We start from the raw sequence: 11,007 nt of genomic DNA, 5'->3' as shown, positions 1-11,007 counted from the left end.
TTCCTTAAAGATCTACCTGAAATTTCTTGCTTTTATCTGAAAATTTATAAATAAAATATATGAACTGGATATGTGAGCATCCACTGGGGGATCTTTATGTATTAGGAAAGCATATTTCAAAATACCTACAATGTTTTTCCTTCTTTTTCTCCAAATTTCTAAATGTTAGTGCAGAAAAAGTTTCAGTTAGCTTTGAATGTCTTTGGGGAGTCCTCTCTCTCCTAGAGTTATTATGATTCAGCATGCAATTTTATACAAAAGTGTTCTTGAAGCATTTTGAAAGCTTCCCTGTGAATTATTTCTGGCCTTCTGGTATTTTATGAAGCATCATATTTTGCAATTGAAATATTTTTAGCATGATTTTAGCACGTCTGATTTTCCAAAATCATAGAGAGCCTCTCTTGAAACAGATGGAAAAAGTGATAAACAGCTGAAGGGGAAGCTGGAAATAAAATGGACAAGTCACAAATGATAATCTGTGTTGGACCTCCTTCTATTAACTTAATCTCTTTTGGTCTCAGACTCTTTCTGCACAGAAAACTTGAAGCTTTTATTTCCCTTTTCCCTTTTCCCTTTTCCCTTTTCCCTTTTCCCTTTTCCCTTTTCCCTTTTCCATTTTCCATTTTCCATTTTCCATTTTTCCTTTTCCTTCAGAAGGGGTGGGGACAGAGGCGGTGAGGGAACATCCTTTTGGAATTAATCTTCAGTACTGGAAGGCAGAAAGAAAAATCTCTTCTGACTTGATTATTTCATAATTTGGCTTTATTGTAAGTTTCTTGCAACCTCCTCTAAAATATTAATTACTTCTGCTGTAGTCCTGGCAGCATGATTCTGTGTATGGCTATCTTTGGTTTTTCCCCTACTTTCAGCTGCTTTCAGATGCATTTGATGTCATTAATTTCCTGAAATAGACTCACTGAATTTGTCCAGGAGACAAAAATAGCACTCTAGGCTTCTTTCTGTGCCCCAAACCACAACTCCAGGGGTGAATCTGGGTCCTTAAAGAAGCCGTCTAACCTCTCTCCCTAATGAAGTGTGAGCTCTTGCTTGTACACCAGGTTGTCATCATGCTTTTTGTCCCTGCAAGGAAGGATTTCTGCCTGCTGTACATGTTTGCTTCCTCACTGCGAGGACACAATGTGCACTGGGTCAGCAGTTTGCTCAGGGACAGAGTTCTGAAGCAAAGCCCTGAGCTGGAGCACCAGGCTCTGCCCATCCAGTGCGCAATGGGGAGTTTGTGCTCCAGTCTTCCCAAAAGATACCTTAGAATTTAAATTCTAGCCCTGTAATTTCTTTCTCATGGTGTTTTTCCTCCCACTGAAGTAAATGAAAACAGAATCAGTCCCGACAACAATAATTATTTCCCAATGATGGAAATGGGCACAGTGGGAAAGTACTCTTGCAACAAAGATTGTAATGCGTGAAGAAGCCAATATTTTTGGTTACTGAGGGAATGCTTTAGTCCTCAGACCCCCCAAAGGCCGGGGCTATCCGTCATGTGCTGTCACTGGAGACAGCTGGGGCACAGCAGGCACCGACTTTGTTGCTCTAGGCCTTTGTGTTGCTTTAAGATTTTTGTAATTAAATATGAAGCAGCAGTTAAGTATAATACAAACTCGACAGGATGTTTTCTCAGTAAGTCAGCGCAGTTCCATCGGCTTAATTTATAATAGTTAGCCCTCTGGTGTGCTGAGATTCTCAACAGTCATGCTGACCAATATTGTTTCACTGCTCTTTTACACCAGTCTGTGTGTAGTCTTGACATTGTGCTGAGGCCATAGAACTTCTTCAAGGTTATCATGCATCTTGCTGTATGTTTTCAAAGTACTATCAGTCCTGTTCTTCATGGTGTTTCTTGGTGTTATGAGAATAATAATCAAAGCTCCAGGTTAAATTTTAAGTTGGAAAGGCACGAGGTAGTGATTGAAGTCCAGAAGGGGGGTTTGAGTTCTGCTGGGGAACTGTGAGTTTGGGGGTTTCCTGCCGTGACCTCTCAGTCCATCAGAGGGGCTATAGCCTGATTTGCTCCATACAGAGGTAAAGGTTTAGCAATATTTGCCTTAGATGCTCCGACCAACCTGAGCAGGCTTGGCTGAAATATGCCCTAAAAGTACCTAAATACTAGATACGTCCAAAAACCAACTATTAATGAACATGGTCTAATTACAGGGGGTGGGTCAATGATTCCTTCCAGCATAAGCACAGAAGTTGGTGTCACTAATAAAATCATGGTGTCACTGGAACCAAACTTTGCATAAACTTGATGTTTGACAGATTATAGTATTTTCCAAAGAAACCAGTTGTATAACCTTTCCAGGTCATTTTAACATATACACATACATAATATTTTAACCAAATGTAGGATAAAATGTGTCCTAAGTATTTTCACATGTAGTTTACTTTGACTTTATGTATATATATATAAACTTGTAGAGAGAAGTATTTGGTCTATTCCACATTTTTTGGTTAGTTATGCCAGTTTTATAATTTGTTATCAGAAAGTATAAGACTTGTATATCTTTATACTTAGACCATAGTTGATCACCTGCTCTATGGTGCTGTTCTTACTGGGACAAGGCACAGAGAGGTTTGATCAACACAGCGAGCATCTCTCTCCAAGGCTCCCCCTCTCTCCTCAGTATATCTTAGCCCATGTTATATTGGTCAGCCACTGTCAGGAAAAGACCTAAGTTATGTTCAAGAATTTGTGTCACTGGGCCAATTTCACATCTGCTACAAGCCTCAAGACAGCAGGAATTAATGAAAAGCAATGTTTTCTATATTCCCCTGAAATCACACGGTTGCACTAAGCCTGTCTCATATGGGTTTAACTTTGTTCACAAGACAGGCACATGATGGAACCAATATTTCTCTTGGGTAAAACAGTGAGAGTGCTGCATAGTTTCTAGTAGTAGCTGTGTCCGTGACTGAAATCAGCATCCGAGCTTTCTAATTGCTGAACACTTTGGTCAAGACCAGACACCCCTCTGCTTGCTGGCACCAGAGCACCCTTGTCTTCCTCTGCCTGGAAACGGCAGAGCATACCCTGACCACCAGAGCCGTCATCCTGCCATCTGCTTGGACTGTAAGGAAGAGCAAGTCCAGAGGAGGCCACAAAGATGATCAGAGGGCTGGAGCGCCTCTCCTATGAATCCAGGCTGAGAGAGTTGGGGTTGTTCAGTCTGGAGAAGAGAAGGCTCCGGGGAGATCTTGTAGCAGAGTTCCATTACCTAAAGGAGACCTACCAGAAAGCTGGAGCAGGGCTTTTTACAAGGGAGTGTAGTGACAGGACAAGGTGTAATGGCTTTAAACTGAAAGAGGGTAGATTTAGATTAGATATAAGGAAGAAATTCTTCACCGTGAGGGTGGCGAGGCACTGGAACAGGCTGCCTGGAGAAGTTGTGGATGCTTCATCTCTGGAAGTGTTTAAAAGCAGGTTGGATGGGCTTTGAGGTGGTGTGGTGGAAAGTGGGTTGGAACTGTATGATCTTTAAGGTCCCTTCCAACCCAAACAATTCTCTGATCTGTGAAACCAATGGAGGATTATTCTGTCGATGTATAAGACTGTGTATCTTATGACTGACATGAGTGCATTTCAGCACAACTTTTGAACATGTTGTGTTTATGCTGGAGTAGTTTATAAGGCTGAGCAGCTGACAATAAAGTTGAAGATCCACAAGACCGTCCAGGACATGGTGAAAATAGATACTAGAGAAGAGTCTGAAACCCACCTTTCATTCAGCAAAAGGTTTTGGACTTGTGAACTCCATTTTAATGGATCAACATTTCCTCTCTTTGTCTTATTTTCCTCTGTATCTGTGGATTCTTATGAAGATAAAGAAGGATATGGAAACTCTTAAATGTTATTAACATATTTTTATTGAATGAGAACTACCAGCCACTGCACAAAGTGAATCTGATGTCCCCCTGACACTGTCCAGTGCATCCTCCCCCAGCAACAGGGCAATAAAAGTTAAGTAGCTGCTATCTTGAACCTCCATCTGAGTTTCTGCCCAGGAAAGGACATTTAGCATTGTGTTTTCATTATTTCTTGTTCCGTAAGTCTTTATCTTCTTTCTAATAAACCTGAGGTACTGGGGGCTTTCACTTCATTTTGAAATGAGTAGAGGAATGGGCATTCGATTCATAGCCTGGTTTAAGTTCGAAAGGAATTGTAATGAGACTATAAAAAGAAGAGGACTGCATGGTACGTAATCCACATGAGGCATTTTGCTAGAAATGAGACATCGTTACTAAAGCCTGCTTATGTCATTTTATTTTTCTGAATACGTTATGAGAAGGATAACATTCCCATGACATGGTGTCTGGTGGCTTTTATTGAACAGTTACTTTATGGCTGCTATTCAGGGCCCCAGATTATATAGCTCCCCAATGTAATTCCGATTATTTATTCACTGAAAACATTGAACTAACACTATAGACATTCAAATGATGCATCCTGCCTTAGCTTCTGATTAAGCAAGATGGCTGGTGGATGTAGTCATGATTGGTTTTGATGTGTTGAACCCTTCAATTTTCATAAGACTTTGGTCAGCTGCTTCATGCAGCCTTTTTTTTTTTTTTTCTTGTATGAATTGTTGCCTATAAAGAATAATAATAATGTATATTTAAAGCATACATTTGTTTTCCACTATGGAAAAAAAAAAGACATCCATGGCTAAGCTTAGGTCAGACACAAACTAGAAACTAATTTATGATGGTAGCCTTTAGAAGCAAGAGTTATTGAAGAAGTATTTGAATGTTTTATAAAAAGAGAAGGTCGATTTTATACTACCGCAGCCTTCCTGCTAGCTGCAGATCTGCTTTTCCTTCAGAAGACATTCTGCAATTGTAAAGGTGTATAATTTCAGAGGATGTCACAGTTGTCATGGTGATTGCATTAATATTACATGGGCATGAAGCGTGCAATAATATCGTCTTAGTTCCTCTTGCCCTCAAGCTACCACAAGGTGTTCATTTTTTCCTTTAAAATTGTGTTAATTTTTCCCTATGAACATTCACATTACAAATATCAGTTAAAGTGTCTTTTCAATTGTTCACTCTTCATTTGTGTAGACAAGTTTCCACTCTACTTGCCATAGGAAGGGACATTTATAAACTTAAATGTAAGATTTAGTTGCATTGGTCAACAAGCACTGTGAGGAAGGAGTAGTAGTGGATATGGTAAAAGCTGCAGCTTAAGATTAGGACATGATTATTCTTTCCTCTGCTACATTTTTGTCTTTTCCTCTCATATTTTGGTCATTTTTCTTTCTCAGATTGCAACTTGCCCCTTTTTGAGTCAATCAAAGTTTGGCTACTGCTAATCAGACAAACCTCCATGTTATCTTCAGGGATGCATGAAAACAGCTACAGGGTAGCAAAAATTCCCCATTTTTCAGGCTGTGTTGCTATCGCTTGTGTTTTACTTGCTCTGCTAGAGCTGAGGAAAGCTGGATTTTATGGGCCAGGAAAGGTCATGGAGGTACCTTGCTCCCCCTTTCTTTTCAGTTGACTTCAATGGGATTTACTAAATCTTGTAAGGATGCAAGAGGTGTTATTGTAGCTGCTTCCTGCATATATTTGATCTCATTGGAAGTGGAAAACTCCACTCTAATTCAAATAGCTAATCCCAAAAGCATGCTTCTCTCTTATGTACACATGTGCAAGGACGAATTCGGTCTTGTAACATTTTGATAAAACCCATTTTGAACCGGCATCTGCTGCAGTGTTCAGCTCCCTGCCTGTCAAGCACTGTTTGAGTCAACAACCTTCTGCTCCTCTGCCTGCACTTGCTGACTTTGATCTGGATGTTCATTTTAGAACTTCAAAGCCTTAAATAAAGCCTATCTGTCCAAGCACATGTTTGTTAAACAGTTCAGGCAGATGCATTTCTCTCCTGTTTCTGTGTGGTTACTACTCTAGCACCTCCGGTGGCTGTAGAAGTGGCAGTAAAACAAAGGGAGAAATGTCGTCTTTTAAGATACATTTGCACTTTATCCAGGGGCAGTGAGTTGTCTGCACTCCTTCACAGAAAAAGTCCCTTGACCAAATTTCATGCATGTGCCATGGCCAAAATGATATATCCAGATATCCAGCATCTCAGAGGGGTTTGTTTGATGTCTTTGCATGATTTATAAATGAAAGGCTATTTTTCAGCATGTAGCCTGCTGTGTCCACCTAGAATACGTTGCATAAACTTGTTTTCATATTTTCCTTATGCCCTGGTTGTTTTCCTCACAGCTTTAACCCCGCTGGTAGGGAAGTGAGTGAGTCTGGCTGATCGTCACCTTTCAAAGTCTGCACCCTTGAACCTGCCTCCTCCTTCCTCTCCGTAGGCTGGACTTTGCTGTCCTAAAGGCTCTGTTTGTCCTCAGCTCATTGAGAAGCTGGCAGCTGTGTGCTCATGGTAGCTTTACAGTGCTTTACATTCGTAGTTTTTGGTACAGGCAGTTTATCTGTCGGATAGAATCATAGACACTTAGAGCTACAGGTGTAATGCCTTTTATAAGGAAGAATGGAAGATTGTAATCAATTAACTCCTGAGAGCCTTATAATTAACACTCTTAGTGGGATGACATTTTTCTTCAAGCTGTTTGGAACACTAAATCAAAGTGCGGCACTAGAGACCTAGGAGGGCCCGTCAATGAAACTGTCACAGGCATTAAACCCAGAGCAGAAAGCCTTTGCAGAGCGAGCACCGCAATACTTAGGACCATACACTAACTGTGCTCCAGATCGCTTCCTCAGGATTAAAATTCAACCTTGCAGCCTTCTTTTTCAGCACCTGAAATATTTCAGCTACTTGGTTTTCTGTTGTTTTTCTACTTAAAACAAACAAACTTTATTTTTTCAGTGATAGCTTATGATTAGCAGTTAATGGGAAGGTGGAACAGGGCCAGTATTCCATTTGATTGAGAAGATCTTCTCTGCTGAGGTTTTTGTGAGGAAATGAAAACCATGAAATGCAATAAATTTGGTTATTAAAGAAGCATTAGAGATTTTTTTCTGAAATAGTATTCTTCATGATATTGTTTCCTGAGTTGGCTGAGTCTTGTATTTCTAGAATTAAGAAAGACAATCATTAAGCTTAGCCGAGGGATTTTTATTTGTGATACTGTAAAACAAAAGGAACACATGGTCTACAAACACAAATCAGCTTCATTGATGTCAATGGCTTCACCACAGATATGCACAGAACTTCCCTTATTCTTTACAAGAGCTGTGGTGTTTTTAATAGATCTGTAGAACCAGAAAATTAAATACCTCTCCAACTAAGTATTTCAGGGAATTTTTGGCATTATTAGAACTAGAAAATATCAGAAACCACAGTAGATCTAGGTGTCCCTAGAAGAGACATCGTTCTGCTATGCAGAATGTCACATTCTATGCAGTAGCTCAGCTGCTGGTTTGGTACAAATGTCATCAGAAGACCTGGTCCAAGATTGAAAAAAAAATTGTGTATATATATAAATATGGAATATAAAAATCTATTTTTCCCTATAAAAATCCATAGTATTCTTACTTTGAGATATTTCATAGGGAAAAATGAAGTTCCTTCCCTGCTATTATTAACTGTTTTTTACTACTATGCAACAGAGTGCCCGTAGAAGGGTTGGGGAATTTTTTCCTCTTTTGCTCCCAAAGATTTTCCTGCCTAAACAAAGTTGCCTTTTGGTTTGTTCATTATGCCATTTGGTTTGTTCATTCATTATGTTCAGAATTGCACCTTGCTGGCATCCTCCATGGGGACCGACAGCCCCAGGATGAAGTAAGAGGCATTGCTGTCACTTTGTCATGGACCAGTAGAGCTTTCATGAAGCGCATCTGAAATATATTGAGAACTTCAAGGCAAAGCTCCTCCCAAGCACATTTCCTAGAATGTCTAAGGGTGACCACAGGCCTCCAAATGGCAGCATAGACTGAAGGCTGTTGAAGATCCATCTTTGCCATCCTAAAAGTCCTTACCTGCACAGCATAGACAGAGGTTGCATACATCTCTGTTTAAAAATATGACAGTGCTTCTGCTTTTAAAGTGTGGCTCATTTCCATTTAACATAGTTGTGGTACCTCTGTGATCATGTTTAATATTGTAACAAAGTTCCTTTGAAGATACTGTCTGATATTTCTCACACTGAGAGGACAATAACATTCAAGGTTAAGTAACCTTAGTGGTGCTCTTGGTGGGTTTTATTCCTGATATCATTCCTGTAGTTACTGCAAGCATGTATGAAGAGTAACCATTTTATCAATATCAAGCAAAGACACCCCCATAGTTTGAAAAATGAGTCAGTTTTGATACTGATGGGGCAAGTCTCTGTATGCTAAATGGGCCACTCACAGAAATACCTGGTCTTTGTCACTCTTACCATCAGTGTGTCCAAGGTTCAATTTCCCTGTAATCAATAGTAAATGCCCTAATTGCTGTGGATAAATTTCAAACCTTGGCTCTAATTATCCCATCCTGTAGATAAAGTCAATCTGTTCTCATCTAAATACTTCCAGATCGTTCTGCGTATTCCCTACTTGGCACTTTATCTATCTACATAAAGCTGCATCAAAATATTTATCTTTAGTCAGCTGATCAGCAAAGGCCAACACTGCTTTGGTTCACCTCCACAAAACTAGCGCTTCCATCACAGGAGGTTGTGGTCTGTGATGCATCTCTCTTGAGAGGGCTGAAGTAACACAGTCATGGAAACATCACTCTTGGTGAAGTTTAAAATGAAAATAAATTCAGAAACATATCAAAATGTCTTTGCTTTCTTTTCTATGTAGTTGAAGTACAGCTGGAAAAGGATCTTTTTGTCTTTTTCTCTGTATAAATGTAAAGTAATGAAAACATTGTAACAAATTCTTAACCTTTGACAAAAAACCTGTTGTGTATTGATCAATAAATTGACTTAATTTCCTCAGAGGAAACCGCAAGGTCAACATCATCTGCTGAGGCAGCAATGCACCTACTATTTTATTACTTACTATCTTGAATCATGGCTCCCACACTATGACCCTAGATCAAGGTAATCTGCAAAGTTATAAGAGGGCTGCTCGTGGTCCACAGCCTGCCCTGCACTGCAGTGGAGTGGACCTAATGTATTTCTGTCTGGTACCTTGTGCTTCGGTGGAGAGACAAAATCTCTCATCCCTTATACAACCTCCTGGCATGCAACAGGATTCGCATCAGGCCTTGCCACTGGAGTGGTGACCCGGCTGGGGAAGAGGGATGTTGGAAAGCCACTGACATGGACTGTCCAGCAGCACAGACATGTGGGACCAGATCCAGGAGTTGCCTTATTAGTCATATTAAGTTTCTTCATTTGTCTCTTCTGTGAATTGCTATCGTTCTTCCCATGGAGAAAAGACACATTATCAAACTTGGCAGAGCATGAAAACCTTACTCATACATGCTTGCTTTGACTCTGAAATCCAGCACGTGGAAAGGGTCAAAGTCCTCAAGTAGTGGTTGATTGAGCTGAGCTGATAGAAGGCAAAGACATGCATCCTCCTCTGTCCTGCAAAGGGAGCCTGTGATACAGTTCACCAGTAAAACAGTGCAAAAACCCTCACAAAAAGTGTTTTCCAAAATAGCGATTGGCATATCTGCTGTTCGAAAGGGTGTCTGCAATGTAGGTTTCTTGAAGAGGTGGGATAGCTGAGTTTTGAGGAGAGATACTGTGTTAGAAGTGAACAGAGGAAGCAATGTTCTGTTTTGCACTCCAGCCAGCAATAATCTCTTTCCCTGCTGAATACTGCATTTTTCCTTTATAAAAACATTAATCTTCAGGGTATTGGGACATGGTCAGATCCTGCCAAGAACAAATTGTTAAGTAGTTGCTGTGCTTGTTGCCTCTTAAAGCTGTAACTATTGGTTTTCATTTTGCAAAATAAGTATCATGGGGCAAAAATGTATTGGCTGTGATGGTATAACTATTTCCCAGAAAAATTAATTCCAAACTGAGAGACTTGGAAACAAATAGTTCTTAGAAGGCTCTGTTTGTTTAACAGCTGTTGTTTATATATGAAACAAAAGGAAATTTGGTTAAAGTCGTCTGATATGCCCTTACATTTCAAAAAAGGACCCATTTTGAAGTCTCTGTTTTCAATTGGCTTTAACTCATCTACAGTCATGAGTTTCAGACCGGCAAGGAACTGATGATACCTTCACAGGAGCTCAGCCTCCCAGGTGTCAAACTGCACCATTCAGAGGCAGCACAGCAGCAATTCCTCTGCTTGAACCATGAGCACTCTGCTTTCCAAAGGACCTCCAGCTACAGTCAGCACTTAAAATTCCCACCTCTGCGAGCCTGTGGTTATCCAGCCTTCCTAAAATACAGCATGAGAGAAGGAAAGTTTCAAACAGGGACATGTACCAGCCGATTGTCTTAAAGGCACTTTCTGGAAATGCCAAAAAAAAATGTGCCGGACGTCTGTCAAGGGCATTTCCAGAAGGTGCTTCTATTCATTCCATGAGGCAGACCTAAAACTATCACGCATACAGACACACTCAAATCAATTGCCCATTTTTGCAAATAAAGATCTGCTGTAGCATAATAAGTTTCAGTAAAAACTCTGTTAATAATGAAATATGCAATAATTCTACAAAGGAGAAGTCTGGAAATGCACAGTTTGCACCAGTCTGAGGTTTAGTATAAGTTGATGTAACTACCAAAATCAGCAAGAGTTCTGGTCTTCTATATCAAGATCACTTTGTCCTTGAACTTTACTCACATTTTTATGCTGTGTCACAAAGTAAAAATGGAAATATTGTCAAATACTCTATCAGCCCACCAGACAGCTTATTTTTTTCCCCCATGTAGTTTGTTATTAAAGCTGTTGCCAGTCACTGTAATGGAAGCTGTGTCAAACTGCTCGTATTCCCAAGTTACTCATAATTTGGGAATGCATATGTCTGTCTTCTTGTAATGACAAATACTGCTAGTGTGCTGGTGACAAATTCTGCAGTGATTTCAGTAGTATTTTTGCTGTAATTTATAAGCATTTTTAAGG

This window comes from Nesoenas mayeri (assembly GCF_963082525.1).
Source record: "Nesoenas mayeri genome assembly, chromosome: 1".
NCBI classification, from domain to species: domain Eukaryota; kingdom Metazoa; phylum Chordata; class Aves; order Columbiformes; family Columbidae; genus Nesoenas; species Nesoenas mayeri.
Note: the sequence above shows the minus strand (reverse complement) of the source record.